Consider the following 11,097-nt stretch of genomic DNA (forward strand, 5'->3'; position numbering starts at 1 on the left):
CCAGGGCGTCTCTCGAAAAGAGTAGGGGTGTAACCCAGGCGTCCTGTCCAAATTTCCCATTGGCCCTTACCAATCATGGCCTCCTAATAACCCCCCTCTCTGAACTGGCGTCATCCCTCTGCTCTCCTCCCCACTGAGAGCTGCTGTGTGGGGAGCGTTCTAGCGCACTATGGCTGCCGTCGCATCATCCAGGTGGGGGCTGTACATTGGTGGCGGTAGTGGGATTCCCCATTCCCTGTGCAGCGCTTTGAGTGGAGTGTCCAGAAAAGCGCTATATAAGTGTAAGCAATTATTAGTAAGGCCCCTCAGTAGTTGAGATCTCTGTTATACCCATCTAGAAACATGCAATCAGCATGTTATTGATGAAGCAATAGTCACAACATTATTCCACACCTCTAACCCTGCACTAGGGGGCATGCTTCAGGCTCGGGCCAGGGTGAGAGGCGGGTTATGATGACAGTCATGCTTTCTACACCTTATACTGAGCTCAGAAATGGACCAAGCGGACATCTCACGAGCAGATCCCTCCGCGTATAAGAAAAGCAACTTGTCTCTGCAAAAATACCACGGATTCACATCCAAAATATGATAAAAAGGCAAAAACCCCACACTTGGAATGCAAACGTACCCTAAAAAGGAAACACGGTTTTAAAACCAACTTGATTTTCCCCTGGAGAAAACTTTTTATGGACACACATCGCATCTATTACACATGTATAACTAAATATAAAGATAAAACTTAATATAAGAAGTCATGACATATCACACATGACGAAGTCTGGTCCAGAATAAACAGTTTACACTGACCCACCTTTATTTACACTGGTCACTCACTTCTATTAACTGTTTTAATAAGGGTAACAAATGAATATTTGTTTCAATTTGGGATCTACATCTGGGAGCCCTGAAATGTTGGCCAGAGGGGAGAAGCTGATATTCAGACGTGAGAATATATTTAAAAAAAGGATCTGGTGTTGTTTTTCACCTGTCTAATCAAAGCTTGTTCAAAAATTATCTGATTATAGGACTCACGAGTTTATAATCATACTCATTCCACTTTTTAACCCCGTATATATGCACAATATGAAACGTATATACACTAAATCTCACGTGTGACTCCCATAATATACATTTCTTTACGAAAATTAGGAACACTTATTACAATTATCAACCCCCCATGACGAGGCAATATTTCATACCTTTGTTTCTTTGTGGGTTCAAAGTTCTGTCCTGTCGTTTCACACGTAATGTTTTGGTAGTTATCTCAATTTTCCTTTGCAATTATCTCCAAGATCATCATCAACTTTTTGTAAAACGCTATGCACAACTGATATTTAAAGAAAGTCCTGTACCAAAACGTCTTCGTAGAGAAAGACTACTTTTTTTTCCTTACGTCAGTCGCTACACGGTTACTCTTAAAATCCATTCATCGCCTTTAAAAAAAAGTTTAGTTTTTTATTGTGGTTCACTGACATTTCTGTCACAATTCTGAGGGACCCCAAATAAAATTCACTTGCCGGTATAAAGACGCCGGCGAGGTTAAGACAGGTATCGAGCCACCTGCGTATCTAACGGACGTTTAAAATAAAAAATGGCGTGTAATGTTGCGAAGGGCTACTGTTTTTTTATAGTTTGTCGATTGTAAGGGACGTGGGCCGCGACAGAAATACTGGTCGGGGTGGGAAAAGGTTATTTGATGGTTTATTGTACCGCAACGGTCACAATTGACTCACCAGCAAAGATGGCGCCGAGGCCACATCGACTCCCTCCCGCCCTGCCTCGCACCGAAGCTCGAGCTGCGGAGCGCGACGCCGAACCGCCGGACTTCTTAAACCCTTCCGAGGCGCAGGAATTATAGATCACTGTAGTTTCTTCTGGACCCGGGTTAGGGACAGTGTGCCCTCCGTGAGAGTCTTGTGAGGAAGCCAGTGTCTCATGGGTGTCCAGGCTGGGTACCATCTGTCCATCACAGGACACACAGACACACACACTCACACACCCTGGACAGGACACCAGTCCATCACAGGACACACACACACACTCACTCACACATCCTGGACAGGACACCAGTCCATCACAGGACACACACACGCTCACACACCCTGGACAGGACACCAGTCACTCACAGGACACACAGACACACACATTCACACACCCTGGACAGGACACCAGTCCATCACAGGACACATACACACAACCTGGATAGGACACCAGTCCCTCACAGGACACACAGACACACACACTCACACACCCTGGACAGGACACCAGTCCATCACATGACACACACACACTCACTCACACACCCTTGACAGGACAGCAGTCCATCACAGGACACACACACACCAGGGCCAGTTTTCCCAGAAGCCAATTAGCCCAAAAGCCTGTCTTTGGACCCGGAGAACACAGGGAGAACATGCAGACTCCACACAGACAGCCCCCCCCCGGGTCCGGACCCGAGCCCGGAGCCCCCCCGCGCTGAACCCCTCCGTACAGACGGCCGCACACAGCTCCGTTGTTCCCGATTCCCGAGGTGATCTGTTAAAAGAAGCCGGAGTGTTGCCTCCAGGTGAGGCCCGCGGCCCGACGCCGGTGGTGGCGGTGGTGGCGGCGGCAGAGAACGCGGCGCCGGTGCCGACGACGAGCGGGGCGCCCCCCCCCCCAAGAGCCCCTCGCCGCACCCCTCTCACGTTATAGGGGCTTTCTGCGGCTGTGACGTACTTACCCTACCCCCTTCCGCCAACGTCATACCAAAGATCGTGCTTTGGGCCGCGGCGATGTTGACGGACTGTCTTGTAGCGTGAGAAGGGTTTAAATTTCGACTTAAGGAGTTGGCCATCGTTATATTTCGCAAGGTATAATACGGGGGGAAAAATAACATTTATATTTATCAACCTACTAGTAATACTGGGTGGATGTCACGTTCCCCGAAGTTCAGTGCCTCTCTCTAATAAAGTAGAAACGCAACACTAAACTCCGTTCGAAACGGGAGAAATCACCAGGACAAGATACAACTGATGTCAGGAAAAAAAAGAAAAAAAGAACTCCTATTCCCATTTGTAATGACCCCGCCGTGTTTTTCCCGGTGTACGCTTCTCTTTCGGAGACCGTTTCTCTCTGGTGTTGTTTTGCTGTTGGAATAAATGTCGAGGTGACCCTTCTGTGTGGAGTCTGCGTGTTCTCTCCAGCGGGTCGTTTCCTCCACCGCAGGGTCTGGACAAACCGGGGTCTCCCAATCATCACAGAAGTGTGTGTCGTTTTGGGTGGTGGTGGTGGGGGGGTGCATCGGGGATACTGCGCCCCGAGGGGGTGACCTCTCACCTTACTCCGGACGAAGGGAGAAGACCTGTACCTTCACGAGTCCGGGTTGTGAAAACTTCTTCTGGCAGTTCAAAACGTTTCGAAGAGACTACAGCGCTACCCTGTTTTCCATTTCTATTGTGTATTATTAGACAGTCATAAGTATCTGTACTGATCACAGAGTCCCCCTCTCACTGCCAGGACTGAAACCCAGTGCAGCACGAATAATAATAATAATTAATAAGTCTGGACTCTCCACTCAGAGCTCCTCCCAGGTCAGGGGGATCCCCTCCAGCCACCTTAGTGTGCAGCCCCCACCTGGATGATGCTCCAGTCCGCTCAGCACACAGCAACTCTCAGTGGGGAGGAGAGCAGAGGGATGGAGCCATGTCAGAGAGGGGGGTGATAAGGAAGCCATGATGGGTCAAGACCAGGGGGGGAATCAGGCCAGGACACTGGGGTAACACCCCTACTCTTCTCCAGAAACCCCCCGGGATTGTTAACGAGCACAGAGAGTCAGGACCTCAGTTTTACGTCTCATCCGAAGGACGGTGCCTGTTTACAGTCCAGTATCCCCTGTCACTATACTGGGGCATCAGGACCCACACAGACCACAGGGTGAGAGAGCCCCCTGCTGGCCCCACTCACACCTCTCCCAGCAGCAACCTTGGGGGGGGGGGGAGGGAAAAAACCAAAAGCTAAACAGATTTTTTTAAAAAAATTTTTATTGATGCTTAACAAAAGGTCATCAGTCCAGTCTGGGGCCCATCAGCTTCAGTCCAGTCTGGGGCCCCTCAGCTTCAGTCCAGTGCAGTCTGGGGTGCCTCAGCTTCAGTCCAGACTGGGGTCCCTCAGCATCGGTCCAGCACAGTCTGGGGTCCCTCAGCTTCAGTCCAGTCCAGAATGGGGCCCCTCAGCTTCAGTCCAGTCCAGTCTGGGGCCCCTCAGCTCCAGTCCAACCTGGTGTCCCTCAGCTCCAGTGCAGTCCAGACTGGGGTTCCTCAGCTTCGGTCCAGCACAGACTGGGTTCCCTCAGCTTCGGTCCAGCACAGTCTGGGGTCCGTCAGCTCCAGTCCAGTCCAGTCTGGTGTCTCTCAGCTCCGGTCCAGTCCAGTCCAGTCTGGTGTCCCTCAGCTCCTGTCCAGTCCAGTCCAGATCTTAGCTGGCACAGAACCAGGAAAGGAACCTGGAAAGAATATTGTTATTGCAGGTGTGAGGGACACAGACACAGACGTCACCATGACATCAAACAGCAAGAGGAGACTCCTCCTTGAATAACAGACACGACCGGGCGGCACCCCCCTGTCTGCTTACCTGCACCTCCTCTTCCTCTTCTTGTCCTTCCCGGCAGCCTGCTCCTCCTCTCCCTCGCTCTTCCTCTCCTGACCCACGGTCTCCGCCGCCTCCATCGGCTCGTCCTGATCATCTGTCTCCACCGACACGCAGCTCAGGGAGTTTAAAAAGACACACCAGCGCTTCTGAAGCAGAGACAGGAGAGTCACGTTAAGAGTCGGACTGGACACTCCAGTACATGAACACTGCACTGAGAGAGAGAGAGGGGTTCATACAAACACATGACTGGACACTCCAGTACATGAACACTGCACTGAGAGAGAGAGGGGTTCATACAGACACACTGACTGGACACTCCAGTACATGAACACTGCACTGAGAGAGAGAGGGGTTCATACAGACACACTGACTGGACACTGACTGGACACTGGACAGGAGTAAAGAGAGGTTCAGAGCATTACCCACCTTATTTTTCTTCTGTCTCACAGGAGGTGGTGATTGGACCTCCTCCAGCTGGAGTCTGAGGAGGGAGAGAGGGGGCAGGAAAGGGACAGCACAGGGAGAGAAAGAGAGAGACAGGTGAGTCAAGTGTCCCAAGAGTACAGAGACTCTGCTGAGATCACACTCGCAGTGAGTGACACCGACACTAACCAGCCTCAGGACAGCACTGCTAGAGCACCACAACCCAGACTCAACCACATCACAGCACAGATCAAACAGCAATATCTCACACACTTGGACACACACACACAAACACAACATAAACTGGAATGCTACAGAACCTTAAACAGACAATACACACTAGCTGAATATTTGACCAAAATAAAAAATAACAAACAGAAACAGACCCTGACGAAGTACAGGCTCAGTGACCACAACCTGGCCATAGAAACTGGGCGACACAGGCAGACCTGGCTGCCCAGAGAGGACAGGCTGTGCTCCCACTGCCAGCGGGGAGAAATAGAGACAGAGGTGCACTTCCTACTGCACTGTGACAGATACTCTGGGATTAGAGAAACATTCTTCCCGAAATTCAGAAATCTAATCCCAGAGTTCCCACACCTGCCAGAATCACAACGGGTCCCAATCCTACTGGGAGAGGGAGGAGGGAACTCAGTTGATCTGGCAGCCCAGTATGTGATCTCCTGTCACAGCCTGAGGAACAGTGAGTCTGTCTCCCAATAATGCTCCAGCCGCCTACAGTATATGTCAATATTTTATAATATGTCTTTGTTGTAAATGTCTGTAACATGTCTGCTTTACGCAGAGAGTGGCGGGGGTTGGATGTCAAGGCCTGACGATTCCGCATTACGCAGAGAGTGGAGGGGTGTTATGTCGGGGCCTGACGACACTGCTTTATGCAGAGAATGGAGGGGTGGGTGTCAGGGCCATACGACACTTCTTTATTCAGAGAGTGGAGGGGGTGGGATGTCAGGGCTAGATGACACTGCTTTACACAGAGAGTGGAGAGGTGGGTGTCAAGGCTATACGACAGTGCTTTCCGCAGAGAGTGGTGGGGATGTGATGTCAGGGCCATATGACACTGCTTTACACAGAGAGTGGCGGGGCTAGGATGTCAGGGCCATATGACACTGCTTTACACAGAGAGTGGTGGGGGTGGGATGTCAGGGCTTGACGACACTGCTTTATGCAGAGAGTGGAGGGGTGGGATGTCAGGGCTATACGACAGTGCTTTCGGCAGAGAGTGGTGGGGGAGTGATGTCAGGGCCATACGACACTTCTTTACGCAGGGAGTGGCAGGGGTGGGATGTCAGGGCCTGACAATACTACTTTACACAGTTAGTGGTGGGGGTGGGATGTCAGGGCCATACGACACTTCTTTACGCAGAGAGTGGCGGGGCTTGACGACACTGCTTTATGCAAAAAATGGAGGGGTGGGTGTCAGGGCTATATGACAGTGCTTTCCGCAGAGAGTGGTGGGGGTGTGATGTCAGGGCCATACAGCAGTGCTTTACACAGAGAGTGGTGGGGGTGGGATGTCAGGGCCATATGACACTGCTTTACACAGAGAGTGGCGGGGATGGGATATCAGGGCCTGACAACACAGCTTAACCCAGAGTGTGGCGGGGGAGGGATGTCAGGGCCATACGACAGTGCTTTATGTAGAGAGTGGAGGGGAGGGTTTCAGGGCCATAAGACACTGCTTTATGCAGAGAGTGGAGGGATTGGTGTCAGGGCCATATGACACTACTTTACACAGAGAGTGGCGGGAGTGGGATGTCAGGCCCTGACGATACTACTTTACGTAGACAGTGGCGGGGGTGGGATGTCAGGGCCTGACGACACTGCTTTATTCAAAGAGTGGAAGGGTGGGTGTCAGGGCTATACGACAGTGCTTAATGCAGAGAGCGGAGGGTTGGGTGTCAGGGCTATACGACACTTCTTTACGCAGGGAGTGGCAGGGGTGGGATGTCAGGGCCTGAAGATACTGCTTTTCACAGAGAGCGGAGGAGGTGGGATACGACCTCTCAGTGGGGCCAGCAGGGGGCACTCACCCTGCGGTCTGTGTAGGTCTTAATGCCCCAGTGTAGTGACGGGGGACACGTATGAGCTTAGTCACACATCGCAGCGATTAAAAAAACAAAACAAACATATTATGTCTGTTACTAACGACTTTTTTTTCCTACATTGAAAGTCTCTTTCCCGGGTGATTTTCTAGCGCGACTGGGGCTCTTCATTTCTCCTCGGTGTCTCATCGCGGGCGGATTTGAAACAGACCACAGAAGGTGGTCACACACTATATTATTATTGAGAGACAGGCTCACTGTACCTCAGGCTGGGACAGTAGATCACACTGTATTATTATTATTATTAATATTATTGAGAGTCTGGCTCACTGTTCCCCAGGCTGGGACAGGAGATCCCACATTGTATTATTATTATTGAGAGACAGGCTTACTCTCTGTTCCTCAAGCTGAGACAGGACATCACATACTGTATTATTATTGATTGACAGGCTCACTGTTCCTCAGGCTGGGACAGGAGATCACACACTGTATTATTATTATTGAGAGACAAGCTCACTGTCTGTTCCTCAGGCTGGGACAGAGGATCACACACTGTATTATTATTATTATTTAGAGACAGGCTCACTGTCTGTTCCTCAGAGTTGGACAGGAGATCCCACACTGAATTATTATTATAGAGAGACAGGCTCACTGTATGTTCCCCAGGCTGGGTCAGGAGCTCACACAGTATTATTATAATTATTGAGAGACAGTCTCACTGTCTGTTCCTCAGTCTGGGACAGGAGATCACACACTGTATTATTATTATTGAGAGACAGGCTCACTGTCTGTTCCCCAGGCTGGGACAGGAGATAACACTGTATTATTATTGAGAGACAAACTCACTGTCTGTTCCCCAGGCTGGGACAGGAGATCCCACACTGTATTATTATTATTTAGAGACAGACTCACTGTCTTTTCCTCGGTCTGGGACAGATGGTCACACAGTGTATTATTATTGAGACAGGCTCACTGTCTGTTCCTCAATCTGGGACAGTAGATCACATTGTATTATTATTATTAATATTATTGAGAGTCTGGCACACTGTTCCCCAGGCTGGGACAGGAGATCCCACACTGTATTATTATTATTTTGAGACAGGCTCACTGTTTGTTCCTCAGGCTGGGACAGGAGATCACACACTGTATTATTATTATTGAGAGAGAGGCTCACTGTCTGTTCATCAGACTGGGACAGGAGATCCCACACTGAATTATTATTATTGAGAGACAGGCTTACTCTCTGTTCCTCAGGCGAAGACAGGACATCACATACTGTATTATTATTGATTGACAGGCTCATTGTTCCTCAGGCTGGGACAGGAGATCAGACACTGTATTATTATTATAGTGAGACAGGCTCACTGTATATTCCCCAGGCTGGGACAGGAGGTCATACATTATATTATTATTATAGAGAGACAGGCTCACTGTAAGTTCCACAAGCTGAGACAGGAATTCACACTGTATTATTATTATTGAGAGACAGACTCACTGTCATTTCCTCAGTCTGGGACAGTTGGTCACATACTGTATTATTATTATTGAGAGACAGGCTCACTGTTCCTCATGCTGGGACAGTAGATCACACTGTATTATTATTGAGAGACAGGCTCACTCTCTGTTCCTCAGGCTGGGACAGGAGATCACACATTGGCTTGTTATTGAGAGGCAGGCTCACTGTCTGTTCCTCAGGCTGGGACAGGAGATCACACGCTGTATTATTATTATTGAGAGACAGGCTCACTGTCTGTTTCTCAGGCTGGGACAGGAGATCACACACTGTATTATTATTATTGACAGATAGGCTGACTGTCTGTTCCTCAGAATGGGACAGGAGATCACACACTGTATTACTATTATTGACAGATAGGCTCACTGTGTCTTCGCTTGGGCTTGAACAGCAGATCACACACTGGATTATTATTATTGAGAGAGGCTCACAGTCTGTTCCTCAGGCTGGGACAGGAAATCACACACTCTATTATTATTATTGAGAGACAGGCTCACAGTCTGTTCCTCAGGCTGGGAAAGGAAATCACACACTCTATTATTATTATTGAGAGACAGACTCACTGTCTGTTCCTCAGGCTAGGGTAGGATATCACACACTGTATTATTAGTATTGAGAGAAAGCCTCAGTGTTCCCCAGGCCGGGACAGGAGATCACACACTGTATTATTAGTATTGAGAGACAAGCTCACTGTTCCCCAGGCTGGGACAGGAGGTCATACTCTGTATTATTATTATTGAGAGACAGGCTCACTGTCTGTTCCTCAGGCTGGGGCAGGATATCACACACTGTATTATTAGTATTGAGAGACAGCCTCAGTGTTCCCCAGGCTTGGACAGGAGATCACACACTGTATTATTAGTATTGAGATACAGACTCACTGTCTGTTCCTCCTGCTGGGACTGGAGATCACACACTGTTCTATTATTACTGAGGGACATGCTCACTGTTTGTTCTTCAGACTGGGACAGGACATTCCACACTAGGTTATCATTATTGAGAGACAGGTTCGCTGTCTGTTCCTCAGGCTAGTACAGGAGATCACGCACTGTATTATTATTATTTAGATACAGGCTCACTGTGTGTTCCTCTGGCTGGGACAGTAGATCACACTGTATTATAATTATTGAGAGGCTGACTCACTGTTTCCCAGGCTGGGACAGGAGATCACACACTGTATTATTATTGAGAGACAGGCTCACTGTCTGTTCCTCTGGCTGGGGCAGGGAATCACACACTGTATTATTAGTATTATTAAGAGACAGGCTCGCTGTCTGCTCCTCAGGCTGGGACAGGATATCACACACTGTTGTAGTGTTCTCTCACAAGGCACCAGTTCTGTAGGGGTTTGGGCATTTACTGGGACAATTATTTTTGTGGCAGTACATCACAAAATTGATTATTTTAATGGTCTTAGAATCCAACCATGCGACATAACTCAAACAACGCACACACAGGTACTAATACACGAGGATACATTTGTTAATATATAGAATATGCATGCAAACTTAACAGATCTTATCGTAAGGGTTATCAGAAAACAAAAGATATAAATTCATTCAGTTACAAAGAGTTACACATATCAAGAGGACATAAGTTCGGTATATCATTCATTTAGACCGTTTCGTAATTGAACTTGTTTACAACTTCTACGTGAGATACTCAAAACAAGTACAAAACCCTTAGGAATTAAATTGATATCAATTGGTTGGGAGCAGTAATGCAATAAGGTTGAATACTCACTGCTGGGGGGTCCCTTTTCTCACCGTTTTCGTATTGCAGCGGTTATCACGTTTGCCTCACACGCGAAAAATCCCTGGTTCGAAACCGGACGGAAACAGCCTCTTTTTGTACGCTCCTGTACTTCACAGAGGTCTTGAGCGACCAGTCACATGTTCCTTTCCTTCTGAGTGACGTTCCTGCAACACTCTCCCGCTCCTCTTGGTGCGCTCATGCCGCAACACAGGAAGGCTGGAGCAGGTGGCTGTGTGCTTTCCGCACCGCCGAAATATCTCAGCTGGGAGAGCGTTAGATTGAAGATATAAAGGTCCCTGGTTTGATCCCGGGTTTCAGCATTTTGTTTTATCGCGCCCATTGTTCCTCTCTCCAGCGCCCCCTGCCTAAAGTGACGCGTCCCTTTCTCAGCCCGAAACGCAAGCGAGACACCAGCAGCGGTCCCTGCAGGTTTCCGTAGTGTAGCGGTTATCACGTTCGCCTAACACGCGAAAGGTCCCCGGTTCGAGACCGGGCGGAAACAGCCTCGTTTTGCACGCTCCTGTACTTCACAGAGGTCTTGAGCGACCGGTCATTTGTTCCCAATGTGTTTCCGGTGCCTTCATGCACTCTTGTACCAAACGCACGTTCCTTCTGTACGCGGAGCCGATCATTTGCAATTGGGCTGTGCCGACAGACCAGGACGAGCTCTGTCGGCTCAAAAGCAGCGGAGGACCTGCAAGAACAACAGAA

General features: G+C 49.0%; 1 non-coding gene across 1 annotated transcript; it reads left to right on the forward strand.

Moving 5' to 3' along the window:
- The first annotated feature begins 10,815 nt into the window (after positions 1–10,815).
- On the forward strand, positions 10,816–10,888 carry trnav-aac (transfer RNA valine (anticodon AAC)). Its single transcript has one exon. It is a non-coding gene; the product is annotated as a tRNA-Val (tRNA).
- The last annotated feature ends 209 nt before the right edge of the window (positions 10,889–11,097 follow it).

Source organism: Lepisosteus platostomus, chromosome 5, assembly GCF_059453375.1.
Source record: "Lepisosteus platostomus isolate fLepPlt1 chromosome 5, fLepPlt1.hap1, whole genome shotgun sequence".
Lineage (NCBI taxonomy): Eukaryota > Metazoa > Chordata > Actinopteri > Semionotiformes > Lepisosteidae > Lepisosteus > Lepisosteus platostomus.